Source organism: Oncorhynchus kisutch, linkage group LG5, assembly GCF_002021735.2.
Source record: "Oncorhynchus kisutch isolate 150728-3 linkage group LG5, Okis_V2, whole genome shotgun sequence".
In the NCBI taxonomy this organism is placed as follows: domain Eukaryota; kingdom Metazoa; phylum Chordata; class Actinopteri; order Salmoniformes; family Salmonidae; genus Oncorhynchus; species Oncorhynchus kisutch.
In genome coordinates, this window is record NC_034178.2 from 69,027,216 (window position 1) to 69,045,854 (window position 18,639).

The 18,639-nt window shown below is 42.3% G+C and overlaps 1 protein-coding gene across 2 annotated transcripts in view; it reads left to right on the top strand.

Annotated features, from left to right (window-relative positions):
* The first annotated feature begins 960 nt into the window (after nt 1–960).
* The window catches only part of LOC109879040 (sodium- and chloride-dependent taurine transporter-like), a 41,029-nt gene continuing 23,350 nt past the window's right edge, over nt 961–18,639 (top strand). The window contains exon 1 of one of the 2 annotated variants that reach the window (XM_031825731.1): nt 961–1,093. The gene's annotated coding sequence lies outside the window, so the exon portion shown is untranslated. Of the gene's footprint in view, nt 1,094–6,617; nt 7,111–18,639 lie in introns of those variants that run through there. The other variant, XM_031825730.1, reaches the window with a different exon arrangement.

Consider the following 18,639-nt stretch of genomic DNA (forward strand, 5'->3'; position numbering starts at 1 on the left):
GTCTGCAAAGACATTATTGTTCTATTACACTGAACAAAAATATAAACACAACATGCAACAATTTCATATAAGGAAATCAGTCAATAGAAATAAAATCATTAGGCCCTAATCTACGGAATTCACATTACTGGGAATACAGATATGCATATGTTGGTCACAGATACCTTAAAAAAAAGTTAGGGGCGTGGATCAGAAAACCAGTCAGTATCTGGTGTGACCAGCATTTGCCTCATTCAGCGTGACACATCTCCTTCTCATAGAGTTGATCAGGCTGTTGATCGTGACCTGTGGAATGTTGTCCCACACTATTGGTGGGAACTAGATCACGCTGTTGTACACGTCAATCCAGAGCATCCCAAACATGCTCAATGGGTGAACTGTCTGGTGAGTGTGCAGGCCCTGGAAGACCTGGGACATTTACAGCTTCCAGGAATTGTGTTCAGATCCTTGCGACATGGGCCATTATCATGCTGAAACATGAGGTGGTGGCGTTGGATGAATGGCACGACAATGGACCTCAGGATCTCGTCAAGGTATCTCTGTCAATAAATAAAATGCATTTGTGTTCATTGTCCATAGCTTATACTTTCCCATACCATAACCCGACCATGGGGCACTCTGTTCACAACGTTGACATCAGAAAACCACTCAACATTGGAGGTGGCTTATGTTAGAGAAATTAACATTAAATTCTCTGGAAACAGCTCTGGTGGACAATCCTGCAGTCAGCATGGCAATCAAAGCTTGAGACATCTGTGGTATTGTGTTGTGTGACAAAATGGCACATTTTGGAGAGGCCTTTTATTATCCACCGATGTCTCACCTGTCAGGTGGATGGATTATCTTGGCAATGGAGAAATGCTCACTAACAGGGATGTAAACAAATTTGTACACAACATTGTTGAGAAATAAGCTTTTTGTGCCTATGAAAAATGTCTGTGATCTTTTATTTCAGCTCATGAAACATGGGACCAACACTTTACATGTTGGGTTTATATTTTGGTTCAGTGTATATGGGGGAAAATGCTGGACTTCACAAGCGATCCCATATTACGTTTAATGCACTCAAGATATAGAAGAGTTATTCTATAAGGTAAGTGCTTACTTCTATGGTAATTGCTATGGTAATAACATGCATTGGAGCAAAGCCCAATCGTACTTCTATACTTCTATGGTAATTGCTATGGTAATAACATGCATTGGAGCAAAGCCCAATCGTACTTCTGTACTTCTATGGTAATTGCTACGGTAATAACATGCATTGGAGCAAAGCCCAATCGTACTTCTATACTTGTGATTGTTTGTTTGTATGTACCATTCCCTTCATTTGAACCAATGCTTTTGTAGAACAACTTGACAAGGCCACCAATCAGAGGGCTTGGGGATACATTGTATCTAAAGAGATTCACAAGGCAAATTGTCCATAGATTCAAATCAATATTCAAATATCTTTTTGCCAGCTCTCACCAGCAAGCACACCTATTTTCCATACAGGCAACATCAGACATGCTCATTTGAATGATAAGCCAACAGAACAAACGATAGAGAACTGCAGGTAAAATTCACAAACTGTTCCACACAAACAGAAACAAACTCAGAATTTCAACATTTCATTCTACCATTCTACACTGTCCTAGTGACTAGCTAAGGCCCTGAGTTTTTCCTTTGTCTTTTTATGTGGTTAGGCCAGAAAAAAACTCCTGGCCCAACAGATGATTTAGGCCTATAGAGCCATTTTACATACACATCAGCCATTGACTCGAGGCCATTTACCTGGAGAATAACTATAGTCCATCACTATCAGTACTCCCAGCTGTTGAAGGAACAAAAACAGTCTACTTCCCTAAAGGCCTAAACATGACATAAAAATGCTGCCTCGTCAATATGAAGATTAGGACCGCCATTAGAATCCATTAGAACTAGGGCATTGATCACGTCTTGCAAATCCAAGGCAAACCCACCACAACACCTCCTCAGGGTTAAGGTTAGTGATTGCCTTTATATACTTTAGCTATGGCAATGATCATTCTAGAACTGTTTACTTCTAGAATGTTCTACAGTACCCACCACACACCCACCTCGTACAAGTACCAGCATGTTGGTTCTATAATGGATTTAAATCTAACGATGCAACAGTCACCTACAGGCTATGTGGTTTCAGCTGTGCCAACCCATCATCTCTTTATCTCCAGCTAGCAGGTGGCAGGTGGTGGTGGTGGTCTCTCATATGATTATTCAACTCGAGAAATGTTGAATTAAAAACAAGTATCTTTTCTACACCGATTGGCTTCATGTAATTTGGAAATGCTTCTCAAGAAATTGAGAAGTGCCTAACTACTCCGATAGGGCTTCATATTATTTGGAAATTTAGTTTCATTTGTGTTACAACGTTAACTTCAATGACACGTGTACCAGTTGTTTTGAAGAGATAAAAGCACCCGTTTTTGGCATAGAGTTAGAGTCCTGGCGAAATGTGCCATTTGTAAACGTCACTTTTGTTGATGAGTCATGATCTATATGTAAGGTCGTATGATCCATATTTTCACCAAATAAAATGTCTGAAAAACAAGTGGTTTCTATCCATCCATAAGTAAGCTTGATTGACAGAACAAGTCAGTGTTCCTGTATAAGTCCCCTCCTCTAACTGGACACACACATTGGCTCATATTGTAGCTATGGTTACAGTAATATGTAGTTCAGAATCTGATACAGTTATCTGACAGCATACATATCATCCTCATGACCTTAAAATAACTATAAAAGTGTACATATTCTGTATAAATAAAATCAAATAAAATTGTATTTGTCACATGCTTCGTAAACAACAGGTGTAGACTAACAGTGAAATGCTTACGGGCCCTTCTCAAAAATGCAGAGGGAAAAATAGATTCTAAAAATAAATTATAACGTGAGGAATAAATACACAGTAAGTAATGATAGCTGGACTATATAAACAGGGTACCAATACCATGCTGATGTGCAGGGGTACGAGGTATTGAGATAGATATGTACATATACTGTAAGTAGGGGTAAAGTGACTAGGCAACTGGATAGATAATGAACAGTAGTAGCAGCGTGCCTGACGGGTCAAAATATTTTGTGTAAAAAGTGTCAATGAAGATAGTCCGTTTAGCTATTTGGTTAACTATTTAGCATTCTTATGGCTTGGAGGTAGAAGCTGTTCAGGGTCCTGTTGGTTCCAGACTTGGTGCTAGTTAAATAAATTGGGCATATGGCCCAGTTACAGGGGGAGGTGTTCAGTGTCCAGGGTCCTGAGTTAAGTGATGAGTTGGAGGATACTATGGTGTTGAATGCTGAGTGTAGTCAATGAACAGTATTCTCACATTGATGTTCCTCTTGTCCAGGTGGGAGAGGGCATTGTGGAGTGCAATAGAGATTGTGTCATCTGAGGATCTGAGCATCTGATTGGGCAGTATGCGAATTGGAATGAGTCCAGGCTGTCAGGGATGATGGTATTGATGTGAGCCATAACCAGCCTTTCAAAGCATTTCATGGCTACAGATGTGAGTGCTACGGGGTGATAGTTATTTAGACAGGTTACCTTGGCATTCTTAGACACAGGGACAATGGTGGTCTACTTGAAACATGTAGCTCAGTTGGTAGAGCATGGCGCTTGCAATGCCAGGGTAGTGTGTTCGATTCCCATTGGTGACCAGTACAAAAATGTATGCACTAAGTTGCTCTGGATAAGAGTGTCTGCTAAATTAAAAATGTAAATGTATTACAGACTGGGTCAGGGAGAGGTTGAAAATGTTATTGAAGACACTCTGAGTATGTGTCTTGGTAATCAGTCTGGCCCCGTGGCCTTGTGAATATTAACCTGTTCAAAAGTCTTACTTACATCGGCTACAGAGAGTGATATTACACGTCGTCCGGAACAGCTGGTGTTCTCATGCATGGTTCAGTCTTCCTTGGCTCAATGTGAAAATAGAAGGCATTTAGCTCGTCTGGAAGGCTAGCGTCACTGGGGAGCTCAAGGCTGGGTTTCCAGTCTGTGCTAGCAAAACAGTCCTGTAGCTTAGCATCCACTTCACTTCAGTATTGAGCAGGTCACTTGTACTTCCTCTTTGAGATTTTGCTTGTAAGCATGAATCAGGAGGATAGAGTTATGGTCAGATTTGCCCAAGGGAAGGTGAGGAAGAACCTTGTATGCATTTCTGTGTGTGGCGTAAAGGTGGTCAAGAGTTTTGTCTCTTCCATTTGCATAGGTGACATGCTAGTAAACATTTGGTAAATGGGATTTCAGTTTCCCTGCATTAAAATCCCCGGCCACTAGGAGCGCATCCTCTGGACGAAGCACTTTCTTGTTTTCTTATGACCCTATACAGCTCGTTGAGTGTGGTCTTAGTCTGAGCATTGGTTTGTGATGATAAATACACAGCTATGAAAGTATAGATGAAAATTATTTTGGTAAATAGTTTAGTCTGCAGCTAATGTTGAGGTAATCTTACTCAAACTTGAGACCTCCTTAATATTAGAGATGACACACCAGCTGGTGTTCCCTCAGTGAGATGTATGTTATCCATGTTCTTGTTCAGCCACGACTCTGAAAAATATAATATTACAGTTCTTCAGGTCCCGTTGATAGGATAAGTCTCAAAAGAAGCTTGTTGTAACGGTTGTTGTCTTCCTCTTCTGAGGAGGAGTAGGAAATATCGGACCAATATGCAGCATGGTAAGTGTTCATCATATTTATTTCACAGAAAACAAACGAACAAGCGAATAACGGAAAAACCGAAACAGTCCCGTATGGTGAAAACACTGAAACGGAAAATAACCACCCACAAACAAGAGTGGGGAAACAGGCTACCTAAGTATTGTTCTCAATCAGAGACAACGATCGACAGCTGCCTCTGATTGAGAACCATACCAGGCCAAACACAGAAATACAACATAGAAAAAAGAACATAGACTACCCACCCCAACTCGCGCCCTGACCAAACTAACACAAAGACATAATAAAGGAACTAAAGTCAGAATGTGACACTTGTCCAGTTTGTTCTCTAGTGACTGTATGCTTGCCAATAGAACATAGGGTAGAGGTGGTTTATTTGCTTGCCAATGTAGTCTCGTCTCGTCAGGATGCCGGCTAATCTGCCTCTCTTGCGCCGTCGCTTTCCCTTTCGGAGTCCCGGGCATTAGGGCCTGGTCTGGAGTAAGCAGAACGTCCAGAACTGCCTACTCGTTGAAGTAGAAATTGCCAGCGAAATTAAGGTTATTTATCACTGTTCTGATGTCCATAAGCGTTTTTTTTTGGTCATAGAAAATGAGGGCGGAGACATTATGTACAAAATAAAGTTAAGATCAGCGTAAAAAAAATATTACAAAAATTCACACAAAATAACAGAATTTCGTCAGGAGCCCGTAAAACATCCGCTATCCACGGCTGCTCCATCCCTTCCCCTTCCCCTTCCCCTCACCTCACACACACACGTGACGCCTCATATAGCCTACTTAAATAAAAAATATAAATATATTGACCTGCTGAAGATATAGTTCTGGCCTTATCTAACAGCATACAGATAATTCACAATGACCTTAAAAGAACGTCCCCTCCTCAACTCACACATTCTGATGGCTCAGTGACTAGTTCCAGTACAAGTACACACTGTTTATATACCATTCTGATACTGTTATCTTTATTATTATTTTTTACCTTTATTTAACTAGGCAAGTCAGTTAAGAACAAATTCTTATTTTCAATGACGGCCTAGGAACAGTGGGTTAACTGCCTGTCGTTCAGGGGCAGAACGACAGATCTGTACCTTGTCAGCTCGGGGATTTGAACTTGCAACCTTCCGGTTACTAGTCCAACACTCTACCCACTAGGCTACCCTGCCGCCCCATCTCAACAACATACAGTTCATTCTGCGGCCTCTGATGAACTACGAAAATGTAATCTTATTTTTTAGTTTGTTTTTTTATCTACAAATAAATTTGAGTGTAGGCCAAGACAATGTCACACCCTGTTAAACTCTACACAAAGACCTACTCCTACTCTATAGTCACAGTTAGTCCATTTAGCAGAAGCGATTTTACCCAGAGGGACGGTTCTTCCGCTTCTCTTCTTCTGTTGAAATGTTGGCTGAAACACACTCCTTGTTTCTATGTTTACACCGTGACAATATATGTGTAGTAGCTTGTTATGGAAATACAGCAGCTCCCTAGGGCCTTATAACTCATTACTTGCGGCAGTAGAGCATCCTGTAGAGTCCCAATAATAAAATGTCTGAGTTTTGTTCAAGATGCTTGTTAGGAATTGGCAGAGGAGAGCATAAACCTGCCATGTTGTGTAGCCTATAAAATCGTGTTATAAATCATGTTAGGTTTATAACAATTGGCATTCAAGCCACTTTAAAAGATATATATATAAATATATATATGTAGGTTGTTTCCTCAAACTGACTACTTAGGATGGCCTGTCCTTATACAGAACGTACTCATAACACACTTTGCATGTTGAATGCATAGGCTGGTGTCTTTTCCAAAACACATTAGATGTTGAGGTTGGTAATTGCAAGTAGGCTTTACTGTAAACAGCTATGCTTATGTCAACATATTAGGCTATATGTGTCAATGTGTGAATCATAGCTGACAGTGCAGAATTATCTTAGAATGGAAAGTGTTTGTTTACAAAATGCATTTGCAAAAAGGCAAAACAAGTATAAATGCATTTTTTTTTTAAAGTTAATGAATTGAACTATACTTGAGTGGTAATTCTATTTGTTTTCAGGCACGCATGGCCATGGTAGGCTGTGTTGTTTCTGTGTGCTTTCGGTTCCCTCCGACCTCTTGGGCTCTCTATGTGCGCGCGTGCGTACAGGCCAACGTGATGCTGCTGCGCGGAACAAGCGCCGAGCTGATTCTAGTGAAACCTGCCTCTTTAAGAAGACGCTCTCCTGTTGCACTGGGAGGTTGGCCGGTGTTTTTCCACACATGGTCACCCATTTTAAGAGACAAAGGTCAGAAAGAAAACCTTATAAATAACATTTACCGCCGTAAGTCTCACTATTCAACACGCCGTCCACCGTACTACACTGAAGGGACTGATCAATTCTAAAGGAATAAAATCAATTCAAGCCAATACAGGTAGGCAAAGGAATCATCATCATCACCTAGGTTACAGCTATATGAGCTATGCTATATGCAAATGATTAGAGTTCATATACTATTAGATTAATTATAGTATTTTATTTCCGATAGTGAATTTTGTAATTTCTGTGTCACAATATGTTGTTCAATCTCATTTATGGCGTTTAATGCTTAAAAAGTACCATTTGAGCATGAATCATTAATGCAGGTTCATATAATTTTTTTTCTCTTTACGTTTTTGAAAACAGAACGTTCAGAACACATTTCCGCTTAAAGGTTGAGTCTTGTTATTTAGACCTCATGCAAATATCCTCGCATGAGAGAAGGGATGAAGCCTATATTTTCCTCCAAAACTCAATCAAATTATACGCAAATGATATCTATATTATTTTGTGACAACCCTAGGCTACAGTGCAGAACTTCATAGGTTTACATTTACACATTAATTCAATTTAAGGTTATTCCACTGGTAATGTTTTTTTTTTGTGGGGCACAGAATCATTTCATTTTCTGCCACTACCGGGCGGTTAATGTCTGACTAACGGAACAGAGAGCAGGGAGGGAAGCAGCTACTGAGTGTACGATGCACGGTTGGCTCGCTCATGTTACATTTCATACATCAACTCTCTCACATCCTCCTCGAGGCTCGGCTACAAATGCTGCCTATTGTTTCCTCAGTCATGTAGTAGGCTAAGCTAGACGAAGCGGAACATATTTTGAATAGGCGACACGTTGTGGCGATTGTCGCTCATTTTACAATAGTTTCATAGACATTCAACTCTTCATTATCCTCGTGTAGTTTATTATATGTGCGCAATTTATTGTTCTCTTTGTCATAGGCTAAAGAAGACCAGATTCTGTCATATAGCCTTGCCTACATTTCGATCCGTTCTGATGAATAGCATCTCCGAAAGACGAGTTGATCTTCAAGCCTGGCAGGGGACATAAATAATTGAGGTTGTGTGTGGGTGAACATAAAGAACAGTGTCTGCGGTCGTGTAGCCAGCCTGCAAATGGCTGGCATAATACATTCTCCTTCAATCGATAGTGGGTGTCGATTGTATGATCAAACGATTATGCCATAGATGGGTTATGGGTTGGCATGGTGCTATTGTATGTCTGATGATGATTCAGAGTCTACCTCAGACAGCCACTTGGGTTTATACGTTAAACAGCTTCGTTTTCTGGCTTTGCCATACAATCCCTTTACCACGAGAAACGGGGCAACTTTCTATTTCATTTCCTACATTCATTTCTGGCGTTCTCAGTATGCTTAGAAACGTAACTGAAGACACACCTCCATGAGTCTTAAATCCGTGTGTAGTCTACCAGAGATGTGTTACATTGCAGCCTATGATTTAAAAAAAAGATATTCCGTTAAATGCCGCCCGTGTCGCCTAGCTTGTGCGTAGCTGGGAATGAGAGAAAAATTGGCAAATTTCCAGGACCCAGTTTATAGGTAATCACTATTCTACAGGTAATCACTAGGCTACAGGTAATCACTAGGCTACAGGTAATCACTAGGCTACAGGTAATCACTAGGCTACATATAATCACTAGGCTACAGGTAATCACTAGGCTACAGGTAATCACTAGGCTGCATGTAATCACTAGGCTACAGGTAATCACTAGGCTACAGGTAATCACTAGGCTACAGGTAATCACTAGGCTACATGTAATCACTAGGCTACATGTAATCACTAGGCTACATGTAATCACTAGGCTACAGGTAATCACCAGGCTACAGGTAATCACTAGGCTACAGGTAATCACTAGGCTACAGGTAATCACTAGGCTACAGGTAATCACTAAGCTACAGAAGCTACGTTTGCGTCTCTCTTTAACTTTGGTACAACATGATTGAATATAGTGGTGTCAGTGAAGGCTACTTCTACTTTCTGTGGCTATAATTGGAACAGTTGTAGAACAAAGACAATTAATTATGTTGATTATGTCGGCGCTTGGAGGTTGAAAGTGTGCCCTTGAGGAAGGAATGTAGCAGTGTGCAATATGAAGGGTGTTTGAAATGGATAGATAAGACCGTATGATTGTAATAAAAATAGGAGTGAAACATTGTTGCCAGTTTGTTTCCTTTGCTTTGACTTGGGTAATAATGTTACCCTATATCACATGTGCAAAAGCAAATATATCTTCGCTATAGTTTACCTTGTGTCCACTTTCCTGGCAGAAATAAACCTTTTTCTCATGATGCATGTGGTCTTTGAATATCTAGAATTGGTTTTAATGATTCAATAAGTCTTTGCTTACTTTGTTATTGGGTTTTGAGGTGGTTGTGGGTATTTCCAAAATGGTTGATATCATCAATAAAGGCTAATGAGGTTGAACAATTTCTAGGCTACTGCAATGATGATCAAGATTAAGCTGAGCTCTGCATGAATACTTCTGAAATCCTTCCTTTGCCCCTCCTCCTCTTTAAGCAGCCGAGTCACTTGTCAACACACATAGATTGGAGAAACTAAGGGTTCCACTACTAACGTTCATCCACCCGACTAAGATAACGCCGTATACCCAGGGTGCCTTGAAGCTCTGTAAATCATTATTTCACCTCATAGTTACTTTGTGTAAATATCTATCTCTCTCTCTCTCGCTCGCTCACTCTTTCCCTCCTCTCCACCCTCTCTCTCTTCCTCCCTCTCTTTCTCCCCCCTCCTCTCTCTGTCTAATTGAGGAGCTCAGCTGAGCATGAGAGCCAGGGGCCTTGTTGAAATACTTTGAAAGCATCCATCCTTCCTTCCTTTCTTCTCCTTGAATTAATCACAGAGATTTGAAAACTCTAATAGAGATCATAGCAGGTTAACATGGACTCAGGGGAGGAATGGAAAACTCAATGTGAGGGCCCGGTGGAAATGCCCATGGTCTTAAAGTAGGGACATTATGTAAGGTCCCTGAGACTTACTCTCTCTCTTTCTCTCTGTCCCTGCTCTCAATTCAATACAATTCAAAGGGCTTTATTGGCATGGGGAATAGGTAATACATAATAAAACATTAACAATAAACATTTACGCCCACAAAGGTTTTTGAAGGAATAGAGACATTTCCAATTTCATATTATGGCTATGTACAGTGTTACAACGATGTGAAAATAGTTCAAGTACAAAAGGGAAAATAAATCAACATAAATATGTCTTGCTTTTTCTGACTCCAGACCCGACGTTTCAGTTGCCTCAGAAGGCCTGGGTTCAAATAGTATTTGAAATAATTTCTGATACTTTACCTAGCGCTTGATTGAGCCTGGCTGGGACAATACAATCAATAAAGTAGTAACACAACTGCCAAACTCTGCCTCTCTGGTCACCAGGCAGGCTAAAGCCAACGCTGACTTATTTCAAATACTACTTGAACCCAGGTCTGCTGCAAGGCCCTGGCCCCGGACCACAGAATGTTGCATGATGCATTTCAATAGCATGACAAAGTCCTCTGTGGTTTACAGTTTGAGAGGAGAGCATGCAATGTAGGTCCCATCCCCCCAACCCAAGACAATAATAACTAGAGCAGAGAGAGAGTCAGAGAGCGAGAGAGAGAGAGCGTCAGAGAGAGTCAGAGAGCGTGAGAGAGAGTCAGAGAGTGAGAGAGAGTCAGAGAGCGAGAGAGAGACTGTCAGAGAGAGAGAGGCAGAGATCAAAGAGAGAGGGAAAAAGTGCTCTGACTCAACTGTGTTTTTAGCAGTGTTCATATCTGGTGCTAACATGCGTCCTTTGTCCTGATCTTTGTCACATTCTGATTAAGCCCACATTTTTAGACATTTGTAGACGAATAAAAGACACATTGTGATCTGAATGTGATGTTTCTGACTACCTCCTCCGACAGTCAGACACGTATTGTGTCTGGATATCAATCAAGCGTAAACCGATGGAAACTCACATGTTAGGGCAAGGTGTAAACAAGGATTTTGATATTAGAAATCACACACACCACACACACACACACACACACACACACACACACACACACACACACACACACACACACACACACACACACACACACACACACACACACACACACACACACACACACACACACACACACACACACACACACACAAACAAACACACACACATTCGACAGTTGTGTTTGAGTGTGAGCGTTCCTTTCTATTTCCAACCTCTGAATCAGCTGTACAAGAAGGGAACTGCTTATGCAAACATGTGTGACTATTGTGTCTGTGTGTGGTGCTTTGTGCTGTGGTACGTCTAGTCGATGAGACCAGGCTGGTCTGAGTGTGGTGCTGTGGGCTATGTTACGTCTAGTCGATGAGACCAGGGTGGTCTGTGTGTGGTGCTGTGGGCTTTGGTACGTCTAGTCGATGAGACCAGGCTGGTCTGTGTGTGGTGCTGTGGTACGTCTAGTCGACGAGACCAGTCTGGTCTGTGTGTGGTGCTGTGGTAGGTCTAGTCGATGAGACCAGGCTGGTCTGTGTGTGGTGCTGTGGTACGTCTAGTCGATGAGACCAGGCTGGTCTGTGTGTGTGGTACTGTGGTACGTCTAGTCGATGAGACCAGGCTGGTCTGTGTGTGGTGCTGTGGTACGTCTAGTCGATGAGACCAGGCTGGTCTGTGTGTGGTGCTGTGGTACGTCTAGTCGATGAGACCAGGTTGGTCTGTGTGTGGTGCTGTGGTACGTCTAGTCGATGAGACCAGGCTGGTCAGTGTGTGGTGCTGTGGTACGTCTAGTCGATGAGACCAGGCTGGTCTGTGTGTGGTGCTGTGGTACGTCTAGTCGATGAGACTAGGCTGGTCTGTGTGTGGTGCTGTGGTACGTCTAGTCGATGAGACCAGGTTGGTCTGTGTGTGGTGCTGTGGTACGTCTAGTCGATGAGACCAGGCTGGTCTGTGTGTGGTGCTGTGGGCTATAGAGATAGAGAGTACATTGGACACAGTGGAGAAAGTGCCTATTGTGCTGGGATAATACACAATACCGGTGCCATTTAATGAGACAATTCTCTATTTACCAAGCCATCGGGTATGATGATTTGGGATTTTACCGAATTCAGATACAAACCTGCAAATAGGAAGCCAATCACAGCCTCTCTTTTGGTTTTTGAACTGAGATTCTATTAGTGTACTATTTCAGGAAATGGAAGTTTATAGTTATTTAAGTTTACTTTTTAAGGGAAAGGCATTGTCGTGCTGAATTAGACCCCAAGTACCTTGCTGTACCAATGATGATGCACAGAGGCGTGGATCGCTTGCTCAGGCCCGGTAAGGTTCTTGTTGAGTCCATCAGTCTTTGCCTTGACTTACCAGTGTTCTTGATACATGTAAAGTGGATGATTCCAGGAAGTTGCACATACACACACGCACACGTGCACACACATACACATACACACATGTGCACACACATACACACATACACATACACACACACACACATACACACACGTGCACACACATACACATATACACACACACAGACATACACATACGCACACATACGCACACGTGCACCCACACACACATACCCACATACACATACACACACAAATGCAAACGCATGCAGTTACAGCCCACACAGCCCTCTCCTTTCTGGGTAGTGAGTGGAAATTTACAGCATCTCAGCCACAGCCGTACAGGCACAGCCTCACAGTAACAGCCTCACAGGCACAGCCTTACAGTCACAGCCTCACAGTCACAGTCACAGCCTCACAGTAACAGCCTCACAGTAACAGCCTCACAGTAACAGCCTTACAGTCACAGCCACACAGTAACAGCCTCACAGTAACAGCCTCACAGTAACAGTCTCACAGCCTCACAGTAACAGTCTCACAGCCTCACAGTAACAGTCTCACAGTAACAGCCTCACAGTAACAGCCTCACAGTAACAGCCTCACAGTAACAGCCTCACAGTAACAGTCTCACAGTCACAGCCTCACAGTAACAGTCTCACAGCCTCACAGTAACAGTCTCACAGTAACAGCCTCACAGTAACAGCCTCACAGTAACAGCCTCACAGCCACAGCCTCACAGCCACAGCCTCACAGTAACAGCCTCACAGTAACAGCCTCACAGTAACAGCCTCACAGTCGGCTGTGTCATCTTCGGCTCGGAAGCGCTGTCCAATCTGCACATTGCGTTTAATTGTCTTAGGCTGCATTCCAATAGGAACACTATTCCAGGGAATAGGGACACATATGGGTGGTCCCTTGGTGTCTGCTCTGTTTAGTCTGAGTGAGCAGTCAGAGCAGTTAAAGAAGCTGGCCAGAGTCATGGTGACAGGTGATATACTAATACAACATAAAGAAGCTGGCCAGAGTCATGGTGACAGGTGATATACTAATACAACATAAAGAAGCTGGCCAGAGTCATGGTGACAGGTGATATACTAATACAACATAAAGAAGCTGGCCAGAGTCATGGTGACAGGTGATATACTAATACAACATAAAGAAGCTGGCCAGAGTCATGGTGACAGGTGATATACTAATACAACATAAAGAAGCTGGCCAGAGTCATGGTGACAGGTGATATACTAATACAACATAAAGAAGCTGGCCAGAGTCATGGTGACAGGTGATATACTAATACAACATAAAGAAGCTGGCCAGAGTCATGGTGACAGGTGATATACTAATACAACATAAAGAAGCTGGCCAGAGTCATGGTGACAGGTGATATACTAATACAACATAAAGAAGCTGGCCAGAGTCATGGTGACAGGTGATATACTAATACAACATAAAGAAGCTGGCCAGAGTCATGGTGACAGGTGATATACTAATACAACATAAAGAAGCTGGCCAGAGTCATGGTGACAGGTGATATACTAATACAACATAAAGAAGCTGGCCAGAGTCATGGTGACAGGTGATATACTAATACAACATAAAGAAGCTGGCCAGAGTCATGGTGACAGGTGATATACTAATACAACATAAAGAAGCTGGCCAGAGTCATGGTGACAGGTGATATACTAATACAACATAAAGAAGCTGGCCAGAGTCATGGTGACAGGTGATATACTAATACAACATAAAGAAGCTGGCCAGAGTCATGGTGACAGGTGATATACTAATACAACATAAAGAAGCTGGCCAGAGTCATGGTGACAGGTGATATACTAATACAACATAAAGAAGCTGGCCAGAGTCATGGTGACAGGTGATATACTAATACAACATAAAGAAGCTGGCCAGAGTCATGGTGACAGGTGATATACTAATACAACATAAAGAAGCTGGCCAGAGTCATGGTGACAGGTGATATACTAATACAACATAAAGAAGCTGGCCAGAGTCATGGTGACAGGTGATATACTAATACAACATAAAGAAGCTGGCCAGAGTCATGGTGACAGGTGATATACTAATACAACATAAAGAAGCTGGCCAGAGTCATGGTGACAGGTGATATACTAATACAACATAAAGAAGCTGGCCAGAGTCATGGTGACAGGTGATATACTAATACAACATAAAGAAGCTGGCCAGAGTCATGGTGACAGGTGATATACTAATACAACATAAAGAAGCTGGCCAGAGTCATGGTGACAGGTGATATACTAATACAACATAAAGAAGCTGGCCAGAGTCATGGTGACAGGTGATATACTAATACAACATAAAGAAGCTGGCCAGAGTCATGGTGACAGGTGATATACTAATACAACATAAAGAAGCTGGCCAGAGTCATGGTGACAGGTGATATACTAATACAACATAAAGAAGCTGGCCAGAGTCATGGTGACAGGTGATATACTAATACAACATAAAGAAGCTGGCCAGAGTCATGGTGACAGGTGATATACTAATACAACATAAAGAAGCTGGCCAGAGTCATGGTGACAGGTGATATACTAATACAACATAAAGAAGCTGGCCAGAGTCATGGTGACAGGTGATATACTAATACAACATAAAGAAGCTGGCCAGAGTCATGGTGACAGGTGATATACTAATAAAAAGCACATAACCTGGTTCAAGCATTCATGACATCACACGGAGAAGGCACAGTGATGCTGAAACGTTGGTGTTTTACCCAATAAATGACTGGTTTTGGTCGTTTTTTCCCCCTACATACATTCATAACAGTTGTTAAACAGTATATTTTAGTACATGTGTAACTTTATACACGATGCAGTTCTAAATATTTGAGAATTAAAGTAGAATAAATATTTGATTATTTTCTTTGCCATTATTGATTTAGTTCAAATCATCAAATCAAATCAAATGTATTTATATAGCCCTTTGTACATCAGCTGATATCTCAAAGTGCTGTACAGAAACCCAGCCTAAAACCCCAAACAGCAAGCAATGCAGGTGTAGAAGCACGGTGGCTAGGAAAAACTCCCTAGAAAGGCCTAGGAAGAAACCTAGAGAGGAACCAGGCTATGTGGGGTGGCCAGTCCTCTTCTGGCTGTGCCGGGTGGAGATTATAACAGAACATGGCCAAGATGTTCAAATGTTCATAAATGACCAGCATGGTCGAATAATAATAAGGCAGAACAGTTGAAACTGGAGCAGCAGCACGGTCAGGTGGACTGGGGACAGCAAGGAGTCATCATGTCAGGTAGTCCTGGGGCATGGTCCTAGGGCTCAGGTCAGTTGAAACTGGAGCAGCAGCACGGCCAGGTGGACTGGGGACAGCAAGGAGTCATCATGTCAGGTAGTCCTGGGGCATGGTCCTAGGGCTCAGGTCAGTTGAAACTGGAACAGCAGCACGGCCAGGTGGACTGGGGACAGCAAGGAGTCATCATGTCAGGTAGTCCTGGGGCATGGTCCTAGGGCTCAGGTCAGATGTCAAATGTCTTTGTTAGTGTTAGGAATGTCTTGATTTGGTCTGCCTCTCTACCTGTTATGTGGCTGTTTGAAGGTTATTAAGTGGAGGTACGTACTCCGTTTTTTAAAATATCCTTGTAAAGCTTTATCGACAAACAGCTTTATCGACAGATATAAAGGCTCAAAGGCTATTTAGAGTGCGGAGAGAAGGTGGAGAAAGAAAGAGACAGACAGAGAGAGCGACGGAGAGGGAGAGAGAGTGGTTGATGTCTGGGGTCTGCTCACCAACCAAGCATTCACAAAATTGGGAGAAAAACCTAATTGAAACTCTTCATGCAGAATTCTGCAAAAACATCCTCGTGTACAACGTAAAACACCAAATAATGGATGCAGAGCAGAATTAGGCCGATACCCTCTAATTATCAAAATCCAGAAAAGAGCTGTTAAATTCTACAACCACCTAAAAGGAAGCGATTCCCAAACCATCCATAACAAAGCCATCACCTACTGAGAGATGAACCTGGAGAAGAGTCCCCTAAGCAATCTGGTCCTGGGGCTCTGTTCACAAACACAAACACACCCCACAGAGCCCCAGGACAGCAACACAATTAGGCCCAAACAAATCATGAGAAAACAAAAAGATAATTACTTGACACATTGGAAAGAATTAACCAAAAACAAAGCAACCTGAATGCTTTTTGGCCCTAAATAGAAAGTACACAGTGGCAGAATACCTGACCACTGTGACTGACCTAAAATTAAGGAAAGCTTTGACTATGTACAGACTCAGTGTGCATTGCCTTGCTATTGAGAGAGACCGCCATAGTCAGACCTGGCCCTCAAGAGAAGACAGGCTATGTGCACACTGCCCACAAAATGAGGTGGAAACTGAGCTACTGTACAGTTTAAATACTGTGTAGCCTACTGTACAGTTTAAATACTGTGTAGACTACTGTACAGTTTAAATACTGTGTAGACTACTGTACAGTTTAAATACTGTGTAGCCTACTGTACAGTTTAAATACTGTGTAGACTACTGTACAGTTTAAATACTGTGAAGACTACTGTACCGTTTAAATACTGTGTAGCCTACTGTACAGTTTAAATACTGTGTAGCCTACTGTACCGTTTAAATACTGTGTAGCCTACTGTACAGTTTAAATACTGTGTATGTTTCCTTTTGGACGGAGAGATTCAATATCTGTTTACATTTCAACATACACTAGTCCTATTAGGAAGTACACAGAGGACACAGGGAGAGTAGAGTGAGACGTTGACAAATGGAAAGTGCTTTAGAGAGCATGGTTCAGGGCTCAGGGCTCAGGGTATCAAGTGTACACCACTGTGGATCGAGTGTTACACTTTGGCTTCTCATCTCTGTGAGTCCTCCAGCCCTCATAACCCTCGGCTCGTAATGTCCACAGTTGTATTTGTGATGTGTGTAAAGTTTGTTTTTTGACTTGGCCGGCCTAACCAGTTGTACATAGTGACAATTTTATGAATTTTGAAACATTTATATTTTACCGGGCAGATCATATTAAGAACAAATTGTTATTTACAATGACTGCCTAGCAAGAAGCAAGAGGCGATACAGTTATATTCTGAGGTGCTAAATATCATGATTATGTAGACCTATATGATATTATGTAGACCTATATGATATTATGTAGACCTATATGATATTATGTAGACCTATATGATATTATGTAGACCTATATGATATTATGTAGACCTATATGATATTATGTAGACCTATATGATATTATGCATACTTCAATGCTTTATTAAACCAAGCATTTCCCCTCATATTTATTTTGTGAATGACAAAAACGTTAGTAAAGTATTATAGACATGGGATAATTGATTGATGCATGTACTGTAAGTTCAGTCACTCTATACCAGGGTTGGAAAATGAGAACAGGATATCCAAGCCATCAATTATATACCCCTCCAGAAATTTGTGTTGAGATGACTGTATGAAATGTGTATGTGAATTATAGCCATGGGGTTTGACAGGTTAACCCCACCCCCCCCCCCCCCACACACACACACACACACACACAGGGTCTCCGTTGATAATGGCTGATCCCACTCTCCCAGGGTGTCTCAGGGGGAGTTGGAAAATGCAGGAAGTCAATTGATTTAGGACAAATATAAGCATCCACCAAATTATTTTATCACAGACACACACACACACACACATAAATAATGGGTTAATCAATAATTGATAATTGACTTATTGATGAGATTTATATTTACACACACCCACACCTGCCTCATCCACACCTTCCTATGCCTCATCCACACCTTCCTCGGCCTCATCCACACCTTCCTCTGCCTCATCCACACCTTCCTCGGCCTCATCCACACCTTCCTCTGCCTCATCCACACCTTCCTCTGCCCCATCCACACCTTCCTCTGCCTCATCCACACCTTCCTTTGCCTCATACACACCTTCCTCTGCCTCACACACACCTTCCTCTGCCTCATACACACCTTCCTCTGCCTCATACACACCTTCCTCTGCCTCATCTACACCTTCCACTGCCTCATCCACACCTTCCACTGCCTCATCCACACCTTTTTCTGCCTCATCCACATCTTCCTCTGCCTCATCCACACCTTCCTCTGCCTCATCCACACCTTTTTCTGCCTCATCCACACCTTCCTCTGCCTCATCCACACCTTCCTCTGCCTCATCCACACCTTCCTCTGCCTCATCCACACCCTTTTCTGCCTGCCTCATCCACACCTTTTTCTGCCTCATCCACACCTTCCTCTGCCTCATCCAC